General features: G+C 35.8%; 1 protein-coding gene across 2 annotated transcripts in view; it reads right to left on the bottom strand.

The window, feature by feature from the left end:
* The window catches only part of unc5da (unc-5 netrin receptor Da), a 234,534-nt gene that overhangs the window by 133,037 nt on the left and 74,007 nt on the right, over positions 1-27,490 (bottom strand). The gene's annotated exons all lie outside the window — the stretch shown is intronic.

Genomic DNA, 27,490 nt, shown 5'->3' with positions numbered 1-27,490 from the left:
CGCCTCCACCCCACCCCTTCGAACGATCATAATGACAAACAAGAACTCAAAGTAAAAACAAAAAAGAGATATTGAATTCAAAGCATTTAACATTATTAAACTTTTATTCGAATCTCAAATTCCCCATTAGCAAAAAAGTAGGAGAAAGCAATATAAAAAAAAAATAATAATAAATGCACAAAATGTTTGAAAAGTAATGGAAATAGATTTCCACGGTGTAAGACAATATAGAAGTGTTTCACCTCTCTCTTTCTCTGTTACTCTGTCCATTCCTGCCTCTCTCTTGCACCATTCTGTGTGGTGAAATTTGGCTTGGCAGCCTGGTTTAAACTAAACAGACCAGTGCTTTTGTTTGTGTGTGTGTGTGTGTGTGTGTGTGTGTGTGTGTGTGTGTGTGTGTGCAGGTGTATTAATGAATATGTTTGTTGAGCATGTTTCTCACTGCTCACTGCTAAATTGCCACTCGAAATCAAATATGTTTCCTGCTAAGGCTATTAAGGTTTAAATATATTCCAGCTGGGTCGTGTAGACGTCTGTAGACAATAGTGTACATTTATTCATTTGGCGGATGCTTCGATTCAGAGTGCCTGGAAATTGTGCGGCAGAATAGAATATAAGCGAATGGCTAATGCAGGTGACAGTTAAAAGCCTTTGTTAGAGGGATTCGTAAAGTCAGTGCATTTTATTCATAAACCACGTTAAAAACAACACAAGTGCTTCACATAGAACAGAATATAAAAGACTAAAAATGTACATGAATAATCCTGCACTAACACCTTAATTATTACTTGCTTAAATATGAACTAATGATAAGTTCAGTAACGTAATAATCATAAACTATGACGCACAGATTTAGGTATAAATAATGACAACCATGTTGTTAAATGTTTATTAATTAATTCACAGTGATAAACTAAATCCCTGTGTATTAATTGTGGCAGCAAGTGGTATTGGAACTGGTACAATAGCGCAGTGGTAGCAAGTGGAAGTGGTGGCTCAGTGCTCTGCTATTGCCAAGATTTGGGCCCTTGAGCAAGACCCTTAAACCATGAAGATATGGTTCATATAGATTGAAGTGGAAGATTTTGAGACCAGCTGTTTAGCAACACTAACGGCACTCAAGACTTCCTAACCATCAGTACCTTTAATTAATATTAATAATAATAATAATAATTAATATGTATTTAATATATATGTATAGTGCTTTTAACAATAGACATTGTTTGAAAGCAGCTTCACAGTGATAAAGAGATTATAACGTTGAATTAAAGAATGTATAAGTTTAGTGCCTATAAGTTTGTACCATATAATTGTAAGTTTATCATTTGACTATGGAAAGAAAAAAATCCCTGAGATGGCTTGAGGAAGAAACCTTAAAGAGGAACCAGACTCAAGAGAGAACCTATCCTCATCTAGGTGGCAATGAATGTCTATTCATTCCTGACTTTTCTAACAGCCTTGTAGCTGATATGTGCTTAATCACCTCAAAAACACTCATCAAAAAAGAACGAGTACAATCAAATATAAAGCACTGACAGAAAATCAAGATTGTGCTTGTGAGGTTAGCTGCTTTTAAGAATGCTCCAAACCACATTTAGAAGATTTTTCACACTTAATAAAAAATCCCATTAACCTCTTTATATTTTTTACCATGGCTACAGTAGCTACATTTTGCATAATTGCATTTATTTCTTTTTATAATGCTTTTTTATTTTTAACTTCCTATTTTTTAAATTCATTTTTATGTGACTAAAATAATAAATATAAAATGTAAAATATTAAAATTATGCCTCATTTACCTCACAGGTATTTGGTTTTTGGGTTCTCTTGAACAACCTGGGTGTTTAAAACTGATCATAATACATCAGTAGATTCATGAAACATTGTGGCTTTGCTCTAAGAAGTTAATATGGATATGGATATGTGATTTTCAAATTCAAGAAAAGCCCTCTTCTTACAATGCTATGCTGGGCAAATATTTCTCATTGCAGAACAAACCTTGATTTAAAAAGACTAACAGAAGTAACACATCGGCTGCCCAGTGAAAGTCTATCACTCAGCCTTCAGCTGAGATCATGGAACTGTAACTACACTGAAGACTATTTGAAGCAGAGAACTAGCACAGTAGGTCAGGCATGTAGGATAGCGGTAGACCATTAATAGCTTAACAAGGTTTAACAAACTATATAACTTTAAACTGCCATCTGTAATGGACAGGGAGTTGATGCAATGATGCACAAACCGGAATAGTCTCTTTCCTTTGTGTAAATGATTGACAGAAAATTGCTGATACTAAAATACAGTAAATTATAGTAATTTAACCCAATTGAAATAACTTTTTCCTGGTGGTCCTCGGATGAGAGAAAATAAAGGAAATAAATGTAATTTTTTTCAATTATTTACCTATCTCTAGGTTACGTGTTACCCTGGTTTCCTGAGGGAACAAGACGCTGTGTCAACAATGCTTTGGGAACACCTCTGCGTGACCACCCCCTAAAGCACGTGTGTAATCTGTCCAACAGAAGGACAGCAGCATTGTGACATTGCGACCAGGAAACTATAAAAGCACATGCAGTGAAGACAGCACTAGCTACGGAGTGGAAAGGTAGCGCTCGCAGGGATGTAGGAAGTGTGGCACTGAGTTGCAAAGTCTCGTTTCCTCTGGGAATCAGGGTTACATACCTAACCTAGAGACGTTTCTTTTCAGAAAACTCGAGCTGCGTCAACAACGCTCTGGAAACGAGAGTACAACACTGCCAAACTGACTAATCTCTATCAAGTGTGGATGAGCACAGCTAGGTCAAAGGACTGAGGGGCCATAAGTGGCACTACGGTCAAGGCTGTAAGACCTGACAAAGGTCAGAGGGATGGAACAGCCTGCAGCATTGCAAATGTCTTGGAGAGAAACCCCAGAAAAAGGCCACCACACACCCCTTAGAGGCCACCACACACCGGGTCGAGTTAGCCCTGACACCAAAAGGAGCGAGGAGACCAGAGGACTTATAAGAAGTGGAAATAGCATCCACAATCCACCTGCTGAGGGTCTGCTTGTCCGCAGAAAGACCCCTCTTATAAGGACTGTAGAAGACAAACAGCTTGTCCGACTTCCTCCACAGGACAGTTCTGTGGACATATGTGCGATTAAGCTTCTACCAGTCCCAAAAGCGAGGAGGATAGAATGCTTGGAGCATTAGTGTCCGTTTTGTCAAAGAGAGCCCCTTGCGAACATTCCCCGGCCTGGGGTAGAGAAAGCCACTGGCCCTGCCTGGAGTAAACTCCAGAAGAGAGGGGGCCACAGAAAGGGCCTGAAGGTCCGCAAATTTTTTCAGAGAAGAGACCTCAGCCTCCAGGTACCATGGAGGAAACGTGTCACTACTGGGTTTTTCCCCAGCAATCGCTCAACAAGCGGAGCATGATATGCCACAATAGCAGACACATAAACATGTAAGGTGAAGGGAGAGAACCATTTGGCCAACTGTTCTTGCAGGTTCAGTCCCACTACATTAGAGTAGAAGGTAACATTGGGGCTGAAGTGGCAGGCCGAACAAGGTTTATTCTATGATCTGGACACCTTGGTGTGCAGATGGGTAAAAAAAGGCAGGCCCCTGCACGGAGGCAGTGACTTAGGTTGCAGGAAGCGCTCATCTAGTTTCTTTTGCGGACCCAATTACTGCTTTTCAGCTGGCCAAACAATGTTTAGCTTAGAAACAGCTAAGTATTTATGCTGCGTGTATTTTTTTTTTTTACCAAAGAGAACAAGCTCAGATTTTCTATTTAATCGAAGGAAACTGTTCGTCATCCAAGTCTTAATATCCTTAGTGCACCCCAATTGTTTTAGTTTAAAGGAAAAGAGTGATTTGAACCAGCAGGCATTCAATCAGCAGTGCAGAACTGCTGAGCAAAGTGTATTGATGAGTGTTTATCATGATCTGGCTTTTCTAGCTCTCTCAAATACACTGTAAGCATTTAAACAGTAAACAGTAAACATGCATACATGCAGCTCTGTACTTTTATAATATTACACTGTTCATCTTACCTATTGGGTGACAGTCACAGGATGTGAGATTACGGAAGCATGACAGAGAAAGAGAAAGAGAGAGAAATATTTTATTTGTGGGTGTAGAACATTAAATTGACATGAAAAACAGTGAATTATAAGTAGTATACAGCATATAGACATTCTCTTATCAAAGCATATTTCATATACTGGTGGTACTGGGACTTGAACTAACAACCTTCTAATTAAGATTCCAACATCTTAACCACTGAACTACCACTAAAATTGTAAAGAATTCTAACATTAGAGGTGAACACAATTAGCATTTAATGCCTGTATAAATTAGGTCAAATGGCGTGTTTATCATTTTATTCATACACAGTTGGAGCAGTAAACAGTGTAACGAAACAACATTCATTTGGGCGCTTAGACAACATGGAGTTACACCAGACAAAAAGGATGTTATATGGATAAAACATTGTGAATGGCTGACAATATTTCATGTTTGTATGTGTTTTTGAACATCCCATTCAACATTTAATCAGCATTTCCTGTTACAATAAGCTGCAGTCATCTTGGAGACTACATTTTGGTGTGTGGCTGTGGAGATTTGTGTTTATTCAGCCACAAAGTTAGGTATTGATGTACGGTGATAAGCCTGGGGTGCAGTCAGTGTTCCAATTCATCCCAAATGTGTTCAATAGGGTTGAGGACAGAGCTCTATAACAGGCCATTTAAGACCTTTTACTGCAACCCATGTGAACCAAATATTCATGGAGCTTGGTTTGTTCTTTTTACCCAAATAAAGGGAAACTGTAATGCTACCACTGGAAAAGTCCCAATTCTTTTATAGTGTTAATATAGTGCTTGATTGCAGAACATGTGACAGGGACCATGATGGCCATTTTGTATTTTTATTACAAAATGACCCTGACACAAATATGTTTTGAGTTCTTGTTTAAATTCGCTGAAATTATTTGCTGTATCTTCAATCTTTCCATCGAAATGAAACCCCTTCTCCTACACAGAACCCTGCAACAGAGTGTTTCCTATCAAAGGAATGCTAAAAATGCATTTTCATGAAGCAAAGAACCCTTAACTATACAATGACCCCAATTAAAAAATCGAATGTGTCTACCATTAATGATAAATAATATACTCATTCACTCTTTCAAAACACAAACAAATACACATACACATTGTGGGCAGAAGTTATGTCACCTACATCAGTAACACTGACCTCCAACACTAAGTTTTGTTTACTGAGCTAATGCATTATGTGTTACCATTTACGGTATGTGGTGAAAAATCTGAAAACCTGAAATGCTGTCAGAATCACTGGTTTTAATATATTTTTGTCCAAGAATAGGCATTAAACTATTCTTAATAGTCTATTCTCTTTATTTAATAGAGTTTCTCTCAGGTGTGCTGCTGCTTGGAGCTGCACATTCGAGTGTAAGTTTTTGTTAGAGATTATTTCCAATCAGATTTCAGTCATCACATCAAGTGTTGCCAGGGTCAAAGGATTCTCTTTTTCCTAGAGCTATCACTGTGATCACTCCAGGTGCCCATTGCTTACAATCCATGTAGAAAGGGCTAGACGACTGGGTCAGCACTTCTTCAAAACTGCAGCTCTTGTGGGTTGGTTCCAGTCTGCAGTGGTCAGTATCTATCAACAGTGGTCCAATGAACGAAGAGTGGTGAACCCTTGACAGGGCCATGGGCGGCTAAGACTAATTGAAGGCTAAAAGGCATGTGGGGAGTGAAGGCTGGCCAAAGTAGTCCGATCCAACAGACAAGGTACTGTAACTAACCCATTATATCAAAAACCTACAATGGACTGTATTCTATTCAGTGATGTATTCATGTCCTCTGCTTAGTGCTCTAATACACTTAACAAGATAAAGTGGATATTATGCATGAACGAATTTCAAGACAGTATCCATTGTCCTAGTTTGTATTAACCTTAGCTATAGTTTCGTTATCAGCCTGGCCTTGCCCCCCTAAGGTCATAATAATGTCTTTATTCCTGTCTTGACATTGAGAATGTACAGAATTGGATATAATTGCCAATCACCCCTATAGATTTCAGTTAAAAGAATTGCTGCTTATCACTATTTTATTTTATGTTTATTATTTTTTTGTCTTAAATTAAATACTGAACCATGCAAAGTCGACTGTAGAGCTGTTTGAAAAAAATCTATGATTTAGTGATCGAATGGAAGATGCCTGAGTCTCAAAAGAACAAAAATCATTCCGTCTGCCTTTCAAAGGACAAGAGATTAACAGCGGGAGAGATAACAAGAGCTGCCTCTTTTCAGAAGAGATGTGGAAGGAAAAACTTGGGTCTTACTTTTGTTTGCACACAGTAGTGACTTCTTTCATTCTTTTCTTTCTTACACAAAGTTTGTACTGAGCAACAAAACACAAAACCTCTCTGGAGATATATGCATGTGGATTAGATTTGTAAATTAGGCAATAATTATACTTTGATCTGAAATCTTCCATAGTTTACAAATGCACTATAGGGACAACGACTTTTCCAGCAACATGTGGTTCTTTTCCAAACTGTTACCTCAAAGTGCTGTCATTGATGTTCATCTGACCGAATGGATAAAAATAACCGTTCATTTTACTTAATTATTTTATATACAGATTATTAGATCTAGAATTCTGCCTGCTCTCAATCATACATAGAGATAAAGTAGTGCAATATTACATTTATTTTAACATTTTTTAATAGTTATTAGAGAAAAAAAAAACATGGTGTCTGTAACAAAGGTTACAGTTGTTAATAAAGCAGTGCTTTCATTTAGAACTGTGATTAAACCATCTGGAAGGTCATGTGCTTTTAGCAGTTTGAATGCACACCTTCCGGCCAATCAGCATCTCCTATTCAGACAGCCCAAACGATAATGTAGATTAATGTTCATTATAAACCATAGATTTCGGGGTTGTACTGTGGTTAAATGCTTCTAGTCTTAGTGATTTATTGCCCTGTATTTAAATAGTAAAAGTGTTCCATGGCTATATTTTATAAAATGGATTGTTGGCATGAGTGCCTCTTTTTTTTTTTTTAAGTAGCCGTTTTAGACGAGTATTGTGTAGTTTTATTGTATTAGCACTGACAATATTTACGCAATATAAATACAAGGTGTATTTATGTAATTGTGGTTATTACTCATGATTTTTGTTTATTTAATTAAAAGAAAAATTTTTACATGAAAATGGGTAAAGCACAATATAAAATACAGTGTCATATTTACTTTTTTTTTTACATTCAGCAGTAGTTCTTTCACAGCCTGGTACTGGTTTGCAACCTCTACTGTAGTTCACTGGTGGTACTTCTTTACACAATGATAACTCAAATAACCACTCTTGTGATGCCCAAAAAAGCATCTCAGGAATCAAACAAAATGCCAAAGCAAATTGCAGTATGTGGCGTCACATTAAGAAGATACACTGCTTGAGGCAGTGAGGCAGTGAGTCGAAATCCACACTATCTCAAGTTAACATTACAATGGACGCAAACATCCAGTGTACTTACACCTGCCAATTGTTTAGATTTAAGGGCTGGTGTTTGCTCACAATTGGTTTGCTTAGTATTTCCAAATAAGTTTGAAGCTTTGTTTGAGTTTCCCATTTCTGTAATTTTCTTTTCACTGAGCCTTGCCTGTCTTTGTTTCCATTTTGTTTGTTATTTGGATATCCCTTTTGGGCGTGTTTACTGTGCCGTGAATGATTACTGACCTCTGCCTGTTTAATGCCTTCGCTGTTTGGATTGCGAGTTGGATTTTTCCATCAGCTTTGTAAATAATCTGCACATGGATACAGAACACCATTCCTAGTCTGTTCTTACATAAATGTGGAGCTTATTTATAAAGCAGTCTTCCAAAAAATAGATTTAGAATGAATAAGGGAAATAAAATAAAAAAGTTTGTCATTTATTTGTTTATGTATTATAAATGTAAAGTTTGAGATGGTCAGTAGTAGTGGTTAAAATGTGGCGAAAAATACACAGGTAGACATGCATTTCACAATTTTCTTGCGTGACGTGGAAGGCGAAGAACCGCCTGATGCAAAGCTTTCAATCATACATGGAGATAAAGTAGTGTAATAAGATTACATACATTTAAAATGTACTTTAATACATGGTAATTAAAGTGAGAGAGAGTGAGTAGAAGAAAGGAAGATTAGAAAGATTATGCAAGATTTCCATGTGGCATTTTTCTATTATATATTTCTCTTGTTTACATTATATTGTCCATATGTGGAGATATGCATTGTGTAGCACAGTGAATAAAACATTGGGACTCTGACCTGAAGGTTCTGAGTTCACATTCCAGCACCACAATCCTCCAACTCCACAGTTTCAATAAGATAATTGTAAGTTACTCTGGATAAGGGCATCTGCCAAATAGTGAAAATGTACATTTATTTTGCGCCTCGACTTATTTATTAAAATTGACATATTTACTATATAATATAATAAACTGACACACAAAAAGTTTATTAACAAATGTTCCCAAGTTATTAGAAAAGATTTACAATAATGACCTCACTCAGCTGGCAACTGCAACTGTATGTTGCAATTTTTACAATTGCTTAGAATATAGCATGTTTATTTAGACCAGGGGTTTCCAATCTTTTCCAGAAAGGGCCAGTGTGGGTGCAGGTTTCATTCGAACCAAGCAAGTCCACACCAAATTCTACCTGTTTAAATCTAATGATCTTCATTTTCAATGACTATCAGGTGTGACCATTGACTGGTTGGAATGAAAACCTGCACCCACACTGGCCCTTTCTGGAAAAGATTAAAGACCCCTGATTTAGACAATAAGTTTTGAGTTTGAACACATTTTCCAGCCAATCAGAATTAAGTATTCACGTTACCCATTGTAAAAAGGGAAATAATATATAATATAATTAATAACAAAATGTACAATAAGTATATATCCAAAATAGTTAACAGCTATTTGGGCAAATGTGCAATAATAAGTCATTTCAATGTTTGTAATTTTTGCATTTTTTACATTAAAAAAAAAATTTCTAGACTGATACAAAATGAGATATGACAGGTTATTCATCCAGCTTGGATGTTTAAAGAGTTTGTGTATATGTATATATATATATACGTACGTATATGCACACACACACACACACACACACACACACACACACTCTATATAATCAAAAACCGACATGCTGATTAAGCTGGTGGCATATCCACACATTGAAATATTAATATTATTAATATTTCAGGTATAAAATAGAGAGGTTTTAACAGCTTATATAGTTTGCATGTCTCATAACAGTTTCTTTTTTACTCATTTCACAAGACCTGTACAAATACTTGACAATTATCTAGTTTATTTTCTAAAATGTTCGAAAATATTGTATATGCTACTTTACAGCGTAACAAGGTCAGTGTTGAAAGTGCAGGCTTTAAACACACAGTGTTGATGTGTGTGTCTCTCCTCCATCTGGCCACCACCTCTTAGCTGTCCTCCTTAATTAGCCCTCCAGAGAGCACACACACATTCGGACAGTTGTATGCGTGTGTACAAGGCTAGGGGAAAAAAAAAATCCAGTTAAAAGAGAATGATGTTGCGGCGGGTCGAGTCTTGCCTCATTGTCTCTCCATGAATGTAATTAAGGCTCTCTTTCTGCTTCTCTTGTATATAAGTGGTGTTTTTGTTGGCAGAGAAATGAGCCCGTGCTAAATTAATAACATAAACGCTCAAGCCGCGATGATCAAGTGTCCTATTAGAGTCGGGCTGTGTTTCTTCATCTCGCTTCATATTTAATGAATCATTTTCTCATTTTTTCATCCTTGATTGAAAGGCTCAGTGCAATCTTTCACACACTATAGCAATGTTGTTATTTTTTCGACATGGTTAATTTCATCACTATTACCATGCTGGCAATAAATATGAGCCAGGAAGCATGTTTTCTATTATGCAACAGCACCTGGATGGATGAGCCACTCAAAACAGCCTAAAAGGTTTTTATTTACTCATATAGACCAGGTACACCAGATACGTAAATATCATTATTACATTGTGATGATGGTAGAAATGTATGATATCCATAACTTCATTATTTTGATGTATAAATTGCTGTAATTGTATATCTTGCAAACACAATTTGCATCTATCTAAGATAATGTGCACAGAACGTGTCCAATTAAAAAATCAGGACAAAAAGTGATTTTTATTGTCACTACAAAAGTAAAATTGTCATACAATTTTTTTGCCTTGTCTATATACATATATAGACCAGAGCATGATCAAACAACTAAAAACAAATATATAATTCTCTCTCTCTCTCTCTCTCTCTCTCTCTCTCTCTTTCTTTTTCTCTCTTTATCTTCTCTATAACTGATTCCGCTCAGCCAATCACATCTTACGAGTCCTAAAAGAGCTGTCGTCATTCTACAGACAGAAATGGTGGCTCTGATTGACCACTAGACCTGACCATTTCACAAAAGCCCTGATTTGCTATTCATTCATCCCTCTTCACCCCACCCCAACACACAATCAACTTTCATAATTACATGTCCCCTTGTTGCTAATGTACTTCTGGTCTTCTTCCACAATCCTATGTCCCAAACACCACATCATACTTATTATAAATGACACCTATTAGCTTAAAGGTGTTATATTTGAAGTGAAAGTGTACTTCTATTAAACTGTTTTTTATTACAATGCGTTATTCATAGAAGATGGAAAGTTTGTAGACGTTGGTAAATTTGATCAGTGCTTGTACAGTTAACTTTCAGTACACTCAACTGATTAAATAAATAAAGTAAACAAATATAATTTTTTAATGCTCTATATCAATGTTGTTAGTGTGATCAGTATATTTACCTTATACCTTTTGAAATGTTTGATTTGCCTTATGTTTGCATTGATTATTTTGATTTCATATATACAAAATAAATATTATATATATATATATATATATATATATATATATATATATATATATATATATATATATATATATATATATTTATTAATAAAATGTATTTTGTGTCAGTTTTTGCTGTTTATCTAGCTGACAAAATGAGTACCGTAATTTCCGGACTATTAAGCGCACCCAAATATAAGCCTATAATGCCTACATTCAAACTAATGAACTTTACACAGGCTTTAATGAAAGACAGTGTCTGTTACACGGCTTGTATCTAAACAGAAGCCTACCAAGAAAGTCATTGTTCACTGTCTTCCTCCTTCCTTTTACAACTATTTCTCTCGGTAATTTATCTTTTGGCATCGTCGTGCGTTTAAAAATCACCATCGGTGAAGCTTTTCTCCCGATGCCGTGCAGCTCAGAACACAGGTGAAGTGTGTTTTTTCATGCCCGGTTGTTTTCAGCGTGAAGAATGATTCACATTTCCTGTAGACAGTGCGAGTGATCGGCAGGTCAAACGTCAGGGGAACCTCATCCATATTTATGATGTGGTGCAGCCTGATTCAGTGGGAGCGCATCTGATTTAATATAAAGAGTTTCATTGGTTCACCTGAACCCGTTCCACAATTTCATTGGTCTAATGTTATGGGTCTCAGTTTTTTGGCTTGAAGCTTGTGAAACCGGGAAAACCCAGGAAAAATCTATAAATTAGCCGCTTCGTTGTTTAAGCCGTGGGGTTCAAAGCGTGGTAAAAAGTAGCGCCTTATAGTCCGGAAAATACGGTAATTGGGGATATGTGTGTTTACATCGTTACATGATTTTTAATTATTAATAAATTTGTTGCAGTTAATTCTTTGTGCTGTTGTTCGTTATATTTATTATATTATTTATTATTATATTTATTATATTAAACATCAAATTCATAATGAAGGATATTTTGGACATTTTTTTGTAATAGGAATTACAAATTGTATTTTTGCAATTGGGTTTGCGTTTTGAAAAACTATTCACTATTACTATATAAACAACATATTAGTATTAGTGCATTAATATAAACCTTTATGAGACAGTAAGAACTATCATTAGAGATGTGCTGTTATGGAAAATGTATACACATCATCCATTCCATGTATTCGAAAGTGCTTTAGTATAAATGAATACATTTGTTGTTGTATTACATTTGATGCAAGTGTATCTAAGGGGGTAACCCAGCCATTGGGGTTGCACAAGTTAGTGCACTCTTAGGATCACAAATCAGTGCAGGGGAGGAACATGGGGTATATCAGTAAGATAATGCTGAGGATGGAGCCAACAGGAAGGAGGAAAAGAGGAAGAACAAGGTGGAGGTTTATGGATGTGGTGAGGAAAGACATGCAGGAAGGGAGACCCAAAAAGGCAAATGTAAAGGATGGGGTATGGAGACGGATGATCCGCTGTGGCAACCCCTAATGGGAGCAGCTAAAAGAAGAAGAAGTATGTAAAGGGCATGGCGGTACAAAAGGTAGCTCAATCTCCTTATAGCTCTAGGCTCATTTTTCTATTAAATACCATTTGATACGTTATGGCTGATTCTTATTTCTAATTTTATCCATCGGCACCATCTTGGTCACGCCAGATGGGAGACTTTTTACAAGCCTCACTCGAGGGGTCACAGTAATGGTCATGAGGTTCAGAAAGATTACAAACCTCCACAATGACATACTCTCATAATAAGCTTCTAACTTACATTAGGCATACAGACTTTTATTATTTGTTATATATATTATTTTAGTCAAACAATTAATCACAGCCTTATGTAAGGGGAAATGTCATTCCTGTATGGATTCAAATCTATAGATTGGATTGTTGGTTATGGCACTGTAATAGACTGATTCTTGATCTATTTCCTGCTTTGCTTTCTAATACATCTGGTATGTCCTTTATTATAAATACCCACTATTATATGACAACATTTCTGAAAGTACTGGGGCTTAATGAATTTCTGTCATCTACTTGATCTACATCAGTCGATTAATGAACAAACGTGAGTAAATTCTTCACTCAAACACTTATTGACGTCCTTTCAGTGAGTGGTTGGATATAATGAGTTGTGTTTTACATTTCAGGATGAGCGGCCATGTAATTGTTTTCTGCAGGAGAAAAAAAAATGAATAATGCCCTTAATTGCCACAGCATTAGTGAGTTATTTCAGGAATATCGAATAATCAAAGGTGTTGTAAATCTTTTAGAAGGAGGCCAGCCAGGAGCCAGAAAAAGGTGGAAAGTAACAAAGTTAATGTTATTGCTTTTTTAGTGTATCTGTAAATTAATGAAGTATTTCCATTTAAGGAGACTTAACTGGTCAAGCACGCAGCTAACCACCAATCAGGATAGAGCACTGCTCTGTTTGGAACTTGTTTTGATTGCCACTTGATAGTATCTACATACATACAGATATGTTACAGTTCAACATCAGTTTAACTGCAAGCATAACATTCATAGAGTAATAATACAAATAAACCTTAAACCAAAACTGCCTGCTTTCAAATTCTGTTATTTCATTTGGTTCTAAAGGAAACTGTTTAGCTTCAAGGTTTTGGGGTCATGGTAATTTTTATAGATAATAATTAGTGCTCATTAATATCACTCTATTAACAGATTGGTGTTGCTAAGAATAACATTAGAGTCTTTTTACATGAACTGATTTAATTAAGCAAAGAGTCTTGTTACAAAAATGATAATAGGAACATTATAGCCATAATAAATCATAGTACTTTGGATATTTAAGTACATTCGAAGGCAAATTATTTTGTACTTTTACTCAAGTGAAAGTTTAAGGGGACACTTTAACTTTTATTGGAGTAATATTTTACCTACTGTATCACCACTTGTGACTTACATACATTGTTTGTGTAGTTTGTCCATCACTTATTAAAAGGTAGAAAAAGCCTAAGAAAGATGTCTGATCATTGCTGTGTCTTATAGATGGTTTGAAATAAACAAGTATATAATAATCAACCTTTCCTCTATTTTACTGATATTAAATACAACATCTTTGGGGAAAAGTCTGCACTTCTTTAAACATGGATTATGATTATAATGATGTGGGTTAAAAAAAGGCACTAAACTTCTACATTCCAACTCATAACCTCTTTATCTCTGTAAAACTTCAGGACAATGGCCATTGTTAAAAGTGCTATACAAATACAACTTAATTAATTAGAATGAATGTAAATTAGCATAAAGCTCTTAATTTCATAAATGACCACAGTGTGTGGAAATTATATTTTATATGATCTAAATATACAGTATACAGTTTCAGACAACACACATTTTATTTCCTTAGTATTTGAATACTAACCCAACACTTCTTTGAGTGGAAACGAATTCATGTTTACAGTTTATTAAGATTTGTGTACACAATCCATCAGCTGCAGAGAACGGCATTGAATATTCCTCGTATTAGCAAAGTTACTTTTTATGACATTATTTAAAATGCCAAATTACACATGGACCCCCAGTAAAACCTTGATCTTAGACCACTGATCCTGACTATGAAAGGATAACTCTGTTGGATGAATGAATTTTCTAGATGCTCCTCGACTCTTATCCATACCCCACCTACCCTCTATGATACAGTCGAGGTCGGAAATCTGAAGGTCATCAATAAAAGGCGAGCACCAAAGCAGAACATCACTGCAAAAAATCTGCCGAAAAGGCATGAAGAAAAATAACAAAGGGTTTGCATTTACATCTGAGCCCGAATCAGCGATAAATCGCATTTATCGCTTATTCATCTAATAATTTTTGTATGATTACTTATATTGAAGTTTACTTTCAATATGTAGGCAGAGGATGTATATGCACTATAAATCTATATACAAAATGAAGCAATGTCTTAAAACCTTCCAGGTGAATTAGAGCTCAATATTTATTTTCGCAGAAGCTGCTCAGCCGTGTTACTCTCAGAAATGCTTTAAGCAGTTAAGCTACTTTGAAACTTCCCAAGCAAACATTGTCTAATTATTGGTTAGTCAAGTGTGGGTGATTTTTTATTTTTTTATTTTTTTGAAGAGGAAGCTGCATCTAGAGATATTCTTTGCCTACCAAATAAATTGTCTGGTCATTAAAAAGCAATTTTGAGAGGAATACAAATAATTTTTAAATTATTGCTGAAACCTAATTGCATTTTGAATAATAGACTCATGGCATGTCATGTTTTTATTGCATTTTGGATTGAGTTTGTTTACACATAAATATGTAAGGAATAACCCACTTCTAGATGTGCGTCACATGATTTTACTGCACAAAGTGGACTCAAAGAACCGCCCAAAGCAGAGTGCATTAAATTCACACCTAGCCATTGTTTATTTCACTTACACCATAGTCATCTGTCAGCAATGACAATGTTTGACTGAAAGGATCAAAATAATGGTCTATTTCCATTTGTTATTTTATAAACAGACTTTTGTCATATACAGACATAAAGTAGTTTGATACAATTACATTTATTTAAATAAATTATAATACGAATTTGTTTATTGAGAGAGGCATATGCCATATGACATAGCAATATTTTTCTTTTCACTTCTCTTGTTGGTCACTTTTTTGCCTTTTGCCAATACTGAAGTTTTCTAAATCCACCCCATATGAGGTAACATTACAATTAAGATTAACAAATCAAGCTCCATGAACAAAATTGGCCAAGATTAGAGTAAGGGTCAGAGGTCTATAGTAGGGCGCTCAAGATGTTCTACTGTACTCCAAGCCATGTAAGACAGATCTTTTTGAATCTTTAGCTTGGGTGAAATAAAAATTTTGTGCTACCACATCAACAGACATCCTATACAATTGTTTGCTTTCAACTAAATATTTTTTTTAGGTATTTTAGTTTTTATGCTGAACACAACATAAGTAACAACTCAATGCCTAACCTATCAACCTTTTTTTTTTTTTACTTCAAGGGGTTATAGAGTGACAGCAAAAGCCTATTAACTTACTAGATTAATTAGTTACCATAAAAATTATTAAATTCATCTCAATATTTTAATCACTGTCGGACACCTATGACAGGATTTAATTTCATGCCAACTCAGGTAAGGTCAAACCGATTAAAATTGTAGATTTTATGGTCAAAGAAAGACAGGTCATAAAATGAGAGAAGAGATTAATTGTGAATGCTTTACATGAGCTAAAAGCCTTTTTAAAGGTCTCTCACATATAAAATAGCTTTGCTGAAGGTGGATATTGCGTGCACTTAACAAGCATTCCGTAGCTCACCGCAGGAGTTCACTATTAAGAGCTAAGTTTGACTCACCCAGTGCTTACAATAAATTAAAAAATGCACCATTTAACATTGTAGCAAAGTAACAATAAGGGTAAGGGTGAAGGTAAGTAGTGGTTTAGAAGGTTTAGTAGTGCTAAACACTTATTAGAAGTGCTTGCACTAAAAATGTGATTTTATCTACACACCATATCTGTTAACTGTTAGCCTTAGCAATAATTAGAGTTTTTCATGAAAAACAACTTTACTATAACCGATTTATCAGCTGAATTTATAAACCTGGAGCATTAATACAAAGTTATACCAAAATTCTGTAGTAATATAATCATAATGTCATCAGGTCATCAATTTAAATCCCAGCACCATCAAACTGTTGGTCCCTTAACCCTCAAATGCTGTTGTATAAATGAGTTAATTGTACGTTTTCCTGGACTCCAGTGTCTGCTTAATGCCATACATTAAATTAGTAGGCAGGTTGAGTGCATTAAAGTTTACCAAATTAACTGAAATAATGGAAATGGTTGCCTACTGTCCATTACAGCACACAGTTCTAACAATCAGCACAGTGACAGATAATTTACATTTTATCTATTAATTATGTGTTACTGTGTGTTACAATGTGAAATTATGTGTTCACTTTCCGGAACTTGAGCTACGTCAACAAAGCTTGGGGAATGCTTACTGCCGAGGCAAAGCGGCGATACATGTCTTAGACTTGCAATTGGATCCCAGGGTTCGGAAGCACACCTTTCTGTAGTCAAAATTTTTCTGACAGGAATAGAGCTGTTCTGCTGTGGTGTTGATTGGCCTGTACGGTGATGCCGAGAATACTGTTGTTGAGAAATTTCAGGAGGCCAAGAAACAGTCTGCAGCGTTCCAGCGGTTTCTTTCTTGCGCTCAACCCCAGCCCCAGCTTAGCATAACTCGTGAAATTCAGAGACCGATTGCCACTACTCGCGCTTCCCCAGAAACTAGGGACCCTGGGCTGCGCTTCAGGCTGAGGCCTAAGAAGCTGATGGATCTGAGGACCATTATCTTCAATAGAAGCGTAGCACTGATCTCTGGAGTTTTGGAGAGAGTTCGCCGGGATGAAGTCTGTCTCCTCCTGGTGGCCCTGTGCTGGCCAAAAGTGCCCTTTTGACTTTTGACAGTCAAGACTGTTTGTCTACTGGCCATCTATCTGATAAGGGTTGGGGACCTTTATGCCCTTTCCATGAGTCACTCCTGTATGGAGTTTACCCCAGGCATGGCTAGTGCCTTCCTCTACCCCAGACCAGGGTATGTCCCCAAGGTCCCCTCAGCTGTCCCACGACCGGTTGTGCTCCAGGCATTCTACCCTCCTCATTTTCAGGCCCCCGACCAGGAGAAGCTTAACTGGGTGTGCCTGGTGTGAGCAATGAACACATACATCTAAAGAATTGCCGTGACGAGAAAGTCAGGTTAGCTGTTTGTCTGCGACGGTCTGTAAAAAAATGGTCTGCTTATCCTGCTGATAAGCAGACCCTCAGTATGCTATTTGCTTCTCTGGTATGCTAGTCCTCTGGTTTTCCCTCTCCATTCTTCTTCAGAGCGCACTCCACCTGGAGTGTGGCAGTCTCTAAAGCCTTGTCCTTTGGGATATCTCTCCAAGAAATATCCAATGCTGCGGGCTCAGATCCTACAGGCTTGACCTTAGTGCCACTCCTGGCTCCTCTGTCCTTCGACCTAGCTGTGCCCATCCACACTAGGCAGGGACTGGTCAGTCTGGCGGTATCGGACACTCGTTCTAAAACGTTGTTGAAGCAGCTCAAGTTCCTGAAAGAGAATGTCTCTAGGTTACGTATGTTACCCTGGTTCCCTGAGGGAACAATATGCTGCGTCTCCAAGCCACCTTCCTGCATCACTGTGAGTGCTTTTTTTTTCACATGTGCTTTTATAGTTTCCTGGTCATGATGTCACCTTGCCACTAGTCGACTGATTACACACGTGATTCAGAGTGTGGAAACAAAGAAGCATTCCCATAGCGTTGTTGATGCAACGTCTTGTTCCCTCAGGGAACCGGGGTTACATATGTAACCTAGAGACATTTGCACCAAGTCTAATTTATGTTAGATATATTAAATGTCTATGATACATCATCCGCTTTGATTGAAAATGTGTAAAGTACAGTTTCAGTGAATAAAACATGAATAAGGTGGAATCATTTTTCAATTATTGATTTTTTAAAATGCCTTTAGAAATTAGAGATGAAAAACCAGAAGAAATTGAGCTAATCATAAAAACTTACATGAAGGATCAAAGCAGCAGGTTTTTATGAGTTTTGGTTTGGGCATTTCTGTTCACCATGCACACCATTTGTCACTGCATACAGTAGCAGGGACGGGATTATTCATTAGGACTGTATATAAAACCAGGCTCAGCACTCTTTCACCGGTTTCCATTCCTCCTATGCATATGGATCCTGTATGATTTGGAATAGTAATGCTGGGTCTCTGTATCAGTGATTTTGCTGAGTGCTGTGAATATGTGCAGATTCAGCAGTTTCACTGTGAAGCTGAGTGCACCTTTTGCGATCAGTTGCATATAAAACATCAAGGCTATAGGTTGCATTTCATGTCTCGTCACATCTTTTAATATTTGAATGAAGCATAAGACGTACACATACATTACATACATAGCAGTGGTGGCTGTCCAAATTTCTCCTGCAATGTCTATTACTGGACATAATTGCAGTGCATTCCGAAATTATCCACACTTTTTTCATATTTTTTTCTCTACAATTTGCTATAATGCAGCTTAATGACAAAATGCTTACATTTTTACATCAGTCTGCACTCTATACCCCATAATGACAAGCAAAAGCCCAGATTTGTGATAACTTTGCAAATCTAAGTATTCTGGAAAAAAAAGTACTTTTGCTATGTTTCCACACAGACCTTTTAATGATGTGTGCATGGTGGCGGATGGTGCTTTATTTGGTGCTTTATTTGAGCTTGCCACCTCAGTAAAACATTTGTTTAATGTTAAAAAAAAATTTCCATGTAGTTTATTATTTTTTAAATATCTAAGTAAAGACAAAATGTCATGAATAAATGTGTGTTGCGTTAAAGGTTTTAATTTGACCTCTTTTATATTTATTCATTTCATTTTTATTAAAAATGGTCAAACAGAAATACGTGCTGCAATAACCAAGTGCCGTTAAAATGAATTTGCGATAAAGCGTTACTAACACGTTAATTTTGATAACCCAAATATATACCAAAAACAAGCTGTAAGGTCAAAGGAATGTCAAATTCCAATGAACTTCCAGACTCATGTTATGAAACTGCAGATCATGTCGAAACATTTTAAATGTGATGCACCTAAACTAAATTTTCAGTGGAATTGCAAACACTCACATTTCTGTAAAATTTCTGTAGGTATCTTTTTTTAAATACATTTGCAAATGTTTCACAAACCTACTTTTTGCTTTGACATTAAGGGGTTTAAAATATAGATTAATGTGAATAAAAGAAAAATAAAATAAAAACCTAATATAACAAAATGTGATAAACATAAATGGTTTATTGATGGTTTATTGATGCTTCCCAAATGCAGTGTCCACTCATTACTTAACATTTTATAGTAAGCAAATGCACTGACAACTCACTACTTACTATTTTGCAGTAAGCAAATGCAATGACCACTCATTACTTACCATTTTATAGTAATCAAATGCACTGACCATTAATTATTGACAATTTAATAGTAAGCAAATGCACTGGGCACTCATTACTTACGATTCTATAGTAAGCAAACGCACTGACCACTCATTACTTCCTGTTTTGCAGTAAGGGAATTTAAAAAAAGAAATCTGAAAGCTTTGTATGTGCAGATAGGGATGCTTTGAATGTTCAAGCTTCCTATTTTCACTAATTTGTCAGAATTGTCTATTTTAAATAATGGTATTTTTAATTAGGTTTGAAACTGTATGCTGTTGAGTATGCATGACAATAATTCAGAATGATGTAACCAGTAAGACATTTAAAGCCTGATTTAATATAGCATTCATACTCATAATCTGTCCGATAAACTATTTTTTTAGTAAATTGTACTGGTCTAAATGTGCTGTTTATGCACTAGCGGTATAATGCAGTACCGCTACCCTGTTTAATTCTGAATTTTCTACATTTTAGCTGATAGTTTTGCTCAATCTCCTGTTCCTTGTTAATAATTATCAGTTTATACCTGCTTAAGAAAGTTAAGTTAAGTAAGTCCATTATCACACAAATAAGCAAACTCTGTAGTAGCAACATTAAAACCTCTATGGCCCTGACCGGGCAATTATTAAGCACTGCCACAGAATCATGTTAATGAACAGGGCCTTCACTTTTCCCGCAAGCTTTGTTTGCTCCCACATTAAAATGAATGCCTTTCATTCATGCCTTTTTTTGTTGTTGTTTGTTTCCCACATCATGATTTCCCGGTCCAAAAGATATAGAGTGCTTCTTATTAACATTTATTTCTGTTAAATCCAAATAATATATTATGGATCATGCATCAAGCAACATGCGCAGTGAGATTCCCTGTCTTGTACATAAGCATTACACCAAAAGTGGGAAAGCACTGTGAATAAGGAAAGGGGAAATAGCAAAGGGAAGTGTAAATTGGCTTTAAGTGTAGTGCTGTATAATATGACTATTTTGGTACCTTGATAAAAGAGCTATTAATGAAAATGTCATGATTTTTGTCACATACAGTAGATCCTAAAATCATAAAAAATACATAAAAATACATACATTAATATCCTTAGACTTACCCACAGCATTTTTTTTTTTTTGCCAACTTTTCGGTCCTCTTTGGTACCAATTGTTTGCAGAGGTTTATACTTGCTAATTTCCACCAATTTACGGTGGCTTTTAAATTGCAATTTGCACTTCAGAGGAAATTTAGTAAGCTGTCCCAAATGCAGTTTGTGTGTTGAAATACAGCGCTAATCAACTGAAGTGTAAGGTTGGACAATCTGCATGCGTGTTTTGTGTTGCGCTTCGTAATACAAAGCCTTGCAGTAGTGTTTAGCCTCTTTTTTGTATTCAGACACTTCAAAATAATTATCCACATAATGTCTAAATGAATGAATCACACCGGTGGCTTAGTTAATATTTTAAAAGCAAACTTATATGCTTTTAAACTAAATTTTCTATACAATTTTCATATGTACTGTATCAAGTTTATTTTTGTTGCCCATTCCTACTGGTTGATTTCCTCCAAGTTCTTCTGTTTAGTTGGATGTTGTTTTTTAACTGCAATTTACGACCACTGCCAGACATGCTCACTGGGATCTGGGTCTGAATTTTGACTTAGCCATTGCAGCACATCACAGCTTAAATGCATTGGTCTTGCGTTTGGGACCACTGTTCTGTCTCCCAAGCTTTAGTGTTGTATCTTTTATAGATTATAATTTTTTTGACTGAAGCAGGTTCTCTTGTAATAACTTGTTTAAATTTTCTTAATCATTTTCCCTTCCGCTTTGAAAAGAAAGTAGTATAAAGTAGTAGTGGCCCTATTTATTTATTTAAATGGTGATCTGGTTACTCCTTCACACCACTCTCAGCCACTGAACACCGCAACAAGTGATTGTTGGACTCAATGTGGCTTCCCTCACTGGTCTTTCTATTGTTCATTTTATGAGTTTTGAAGTACTGCTTTCTTTAGTTTTGGTCCAATAGAGCTTTATGGGCTGTCTAACCTCTATGATTCAATTTTACACATTATTCACATGTTATGGTAGTCAACTGCCTTATTTTTACATTCTTTAGAATGCATCATACTTTTTATTTTTCATCCTTTTAATTACTTTTCCTCACACCGACAGTCTCTTCTATGATAAATCAATCGATATAGTTTTGTTTGGTAAATAGAAGCTATTTTATTATAACTCAAGGCCAATTAAAGTCAATTATTTTTGATCATTTATTCAATAGCTTTCATATGAAGGTTCTTGAACCTGAAGGTGGAATGTAAAATTCTGTGTGCAATTCTTTTGTTTTTTTTTTGCAGTATTTGCTAACCAATAAGTACATTTTACTTAAAAAGAATATAATTTGGCAATTAAAAAAATACTGACAGGAAGAAAACTTTTATGCATTATTTGTTATGAGGACATATCTGACCAGTCTCAGATGTAATGAATGCTTTGGCAAGCCACTGCATATGTACATTTAGCTTTTAATGAAAGATTTTTGCAGATGTTCTTTTATCATCACAAAATAGGGTCATTGCTACATTTCCACATGATTGCGGTTGTCCAGTCAGCCAATCATGTGGCATAAAATTATGCAGATACAGGTCAAAAAGCCTAGCACAGTTGTTGGTGCCAACACTTTAGGTTTTCTGAAATTGACAGAGAATGGTGCATAAAACAAGAAATAATCAGTGAATTCCACGTCAGTGGTTAAGATGTTGGACTTTGGAAAGAAAGGTCATGAGTGTAAATCCCAATTGCCACTCTTATGCTTTTTACCAAGGCCCATAACTCTCCACTGCTCAGGTGTATAAATAGAATAATTGTCGTTTTAATCTTTTTAAAAAGTCGCTCTGGATAAGAGTATCAGCCAAGTTCAGTAAATGCAAATGTCCATTTAAATAACCACTTATTACATCCAGGGTGAACAGAGAAGAATCTCATTACCTGACAAACCTTAAGATGGATTTGCTACTAGTGGCCAGGCCTTAAATCAAAACTCTGCAATCAAAACAATTTATTTAATTAAATCGCTATTGAAACAGAATCGAAATCAGAACAGGTTTTTATAGCCAAGACTGCTCACACACACGAGAAATTTGTCTCAGTGGCACTTATACACATATACACACACACGCATATATATATATATATATATATATATATATATATATATATATATATATATATATATATATATATATATATAATATTTATATCATTTAAGTTTGTATAATAAATTATAAGTTAACAGTCACATGAGTCATCAGTTTAAGTGTTAATGATGTAGACAGCCTAGGGGCAAAAACTGTTCTTATGCCTTGATGTAGTTTTTATTTATTACACCATTATTTTAAACTCTAAAGTCTTGTGCAACTTGATGGCCAAGTGTAATTTCTTTGAACCCTGTTTATGTGCCAAAACACATTTATAAAGCCTTTACAAGACAACCGATAGGTTCTAAATGAAACTAATGAAATTTCAATGTATGTCACTCATGTTATACAGTGAGGGTTTGTAAAATTAAGTGCTGCGATTACTCAGAATACTTGTTCAGGCAGAAGTAACATATCTGTGTAAACATCTGTGTCCTGTTTTGTCTTTCTAAACAAATATTGAAATACAATTATACCAAAATGGTTCGCATAGTTTCTGCTTTCCAGATCTCACAGAAATTAATCCTAAAACTGTGCTTAGCATTGCATTTGTGTTAACTAACAAGCTAACCAGCTAGTCCCTGTTTAACTTTAAGTTTCTAAATTTCTTTAGTTTTTGCTTTAGCTTTAATTTACTGCATGGATCTCACCTGTTCTATTTTAATTCATAATGTGCATTTTCACCCCAGACCTCATTCTAAATGGAAATGAAGGCAAGAATCTGTTTTCTCTGCTTGTTATGGTGTCATTTATGTAATTAATAATATGGGAGATTCTGGTGTCACTTCGTTTTCCAGCTCCAATCCCACAGAGTTTAAATAATCCTTTCTATTTGAGGTAATGAGAGCGTGCTCCAAATTAGAGTACAGAAAATAATTTTGTATTTAGCCGCAATGAACTATGGGAAGACTAGGAGTATAAGAATTTATATAATGTATGTGTTAGGGACGGGTGATACTACTTATTTTCTTATCAATCCAATGCCAAAGACCAGTATAGTTGATATTGTTACATATACCAGTACCAGTATTTTTTAAAAGTCATCATTAATAATAATAATAATTAGACTTCATTGAATGGACTTCTCTTTTTTTACATTCATTTTAATAAATAATTAAGAATGTTGATCATTTTTCATCTTTAACTTGTTCCTTTTTTGACTACATAACTGTCATCCTTTTTTTCAAGGAGGTACAAATTTGTGAGATAAATAAAAACACAGAAGAAGAGAGTTTCTATTCATGTTAAGTAAATATTAAATTCCCTTGTTGAAAAAATCAAAGGTAGCATCAATAATTTTATAAAATAGAAACCACAATACAAAGCCACTATCATAAATATTAATACTTTAGGTCTGACTGTTTCTATAAACTGTTACCAGAAATTCGAAGGCACACACGTGTGTATGAAGTCTTTGGATGCGGTAGCATTACATTTTTCCTTTACTTGAACTAGGAGATTCATACTCCTAGTATGTAACAAATGTTTCAGCATGACAATGCCCACATGCACAAAGCTAGCTCCATGGCGATATGGTGTGTATGGTTTGGAGTGAAAGATCTTGGGTTAGGGTTAGGGTTAGAGCTCTGACCTCAACCCTATTTAACACATTTAGAACGCTGACTACACCCCATTGCTCCTCACCCTCCACCATGATTTTACTAACGCCCTTGTGGTTGAATAAACACAAATCTCCACAACCACACTCCAAAATCTAGTGGAACATGTTCCCAGAAGAGTTCCACTAAAAGAGTTATGGTCCAGTGGACACATATGTGCTTTTTAATCATCTTATTCTACTGTTAGTCCCTATTTGCTGTTATAATGCTCCACTCCTCTGGGAAGATGATTCGATTTTGGATTGTGATTGTGAACATTCAGTCATAAGGGTGTTAGTAAAGTCAGGTATTAATGCATGGTAAAGAGCCTCAGGGTCGCACTCTGCATTTCAATTCATCCCAAAGGTTTTCAATACGGTTCAGGTTAGTGTTGTATTACAGGGCACTCAAGATCGTCCACTCCTATCCATATAAACCATATCTTCATGGAGCTCTGTGTGTGCACCAGGGCATTGATATGCTGGAACAGGTTTGGGTCTCCTACTTCAGGTGAAGAAATTATTTATTGCTACTGTACCCAAGGACATCCTATACAGCTGTGTGCCTGCAACTTTGTGGTAAAAATTTGGGGAAAAACCACACATACTGTAGCTGAAAAAGTCAGGTGTCAATACTTTTTCTTCATATCGTGTGTATCTAAGTAAACATGTTTGAAGTTCATCACATCAAGCAAAGACTTGTTTTTGGACTGCTTCAACTTATGTTAGCCTTGAGTCTAAAATATTGATGCGACTTGGAAATTCTTGACTCATGTAGCGTAGATGCAGTTTCTGATGCTGCAGGCTTTCATCTCACACTTCCCTCACTCTCTGTCTTCTGAATGATAATGTTTTCCTACACCTCTAGGCCTTACAACAGCAAAATCCTTCCTGTTATTGTACAGCAGAAAACATTACACAAGAAAATATGATTCGTAATTTTTTTTTAGTTACCAAAGCAATCTCTCTTTAAACGAACAACTTCAGGACAAATAAGATGTTGTTTTGGTAAAAAAAAATAAAGATCCTTTCCATCTGCATAAAAGACCATATCTTCTATAGTGATAAAAAAATTAAAATAAAATAAAAAACAGAACCAACAGGTATTTCTTTCCTTTGTCACATATGTATATTCTAATACATTAGTCAAGTGATGCATTATTCAACACTGACTGTTAAATCTTTAACTAATGTTTGCAGTGCAAAACAGTTTAAATGGATAAAACAAATTGCATTATTTTTTGCACACTCAATTTACACCATTACATATGCAAACCAGTGCATTTAATTGCATCATCCAGGGCATCTGTTAAATTGGCATTGTTAAAAAGGAAAAATTAATAGTTTGATTGAATATCAGTAAAACAAATTCTGAATCACTGCATTTTCAGACATATATTAAATTTGCCTTGTCTGTCTGTCTAGATTTTTGGTTTTAATTTATACTAGTAGTTTGGTTATATTTTGGGCGGAATTAAAATATGATGGTACAAAGGTATTCAAAAGAACCCAACATTTCCATTTCATCTAATGGTTTAAAATAATTACAAATTTGAGTTAAGTAGATGAGGTTGAGGAACTGACAGAGAATTTGCAAGCCATTCTTTCGTGCTGGCATTTCTACCTCTGTTTTTTTTTAATCTCTTTTATTGTGCCTATAGTAACAGTTACATTATCATATCTAACTTCAGATTCATAATTGTGTTTGTTTCTCTCATTGCCTAAATTAAGATAACATACTTTGAGTTGTGTTCAGAATGGTTTGTTGTGATTGTGTTTTATTTTAGCCTTTATATTTTTCTGTACTGTATGTAGCTGTGGACTTATCTGTGGTGCCAAGTATAACCGTGTCTGTGTCAGGCACAGGAGCACTGTGCTTTTATTTTTGAAATGCAGAATATCAAACGGGATGAATGAAATGTCAGGCTAGAATCAGGCGATCAATACATAGTGTGAGGTAGACAAAAGTAGAATCACAAAAGCAGGAGACAAGATCAAATTTAAAATTGGAATAGTAGTAACAATGAAAGGCTTGGCCTATAAAAAATAATGGTTTACTGAACAATTTTTGGTTGTGTGAGTGTATCTGGTGACAGTATTGAGGTGTGTTCAGTCAGAAGTCTGGGGCTTTGTAGTGTGATAACTGGGAACTTTAGTACAAAGCTGACATGTTTGTAGGCCACGGTGCAATGTGGGAAGTGCTGCCAATTCCAACATAAATATGACAGCCCAAACTTGCTATTTTACTGCTTTAAATTTTGTCAGGGATCCACCAGCCACACCTTCACCAAACCCACCTATCACTCCAAGTAGCTCTCCAACCTACTAATCACCTGCACCTGGCACTTATTAACCACCACCCTATATAACCTCGGTTCCACCACCAGCTCACTGTCCGCTCTACAGTTTTGGCTGAAGAACCACGTCGGCCTACCCAAGCTACAGATATCCTGTTCTGGTTTGGATTACTGTTGTTTGCTGGACTCTATTAAGTTCTACGAACTCTCTGCTCGTTGCTTTCACCAGGTTTAGTCAAACCTGGAGTTTATGTTTGGTTCGCCGTTTTTTTTGCCCTTTGCCTTTTGCTGTTCATTAAAACCTTCGTTATTTGCACTTCGGTTTCCGGCACGTTCTTCCGCCTGACAAATCTATGCTTATTATTTTGTCTAATTTCAGAATTCCCACCTCTTTGAAGTTTCAGGACTCTTCTGCATATGCTCCCTGATACCTACAAATTATATAAAATATCCAAGAAATCTTTTTGTTAAGAAGGAGGGAAAGAGAGACACCACTAAATTTCTAATAGTAGGAAGACTCTGGAGAGAGTGAGAGTGAGTGACAACACATGGCAAAAAATCAA

The sequence above is a fragment of the Silurus meridionalis genome, chromosome 15, assembly GCF_014805685.1.
Source record: "Silurus meridionalis isolate SWU-2019-XX chromosome 15, ASM1480568v1, whole genome shotgun sequence".
Lineage (NCBI taxonomy): Eukaryota > Metazoa > Chordata > Actinopteri > Siluriformes > Siluridae > Silurus > Silurus meridionalis.
The sequence above is the reverse complement of the archived record's forward strand: the minus strand, read 5'-3'. Positions and strand labels throughout refer to the sequence as shown.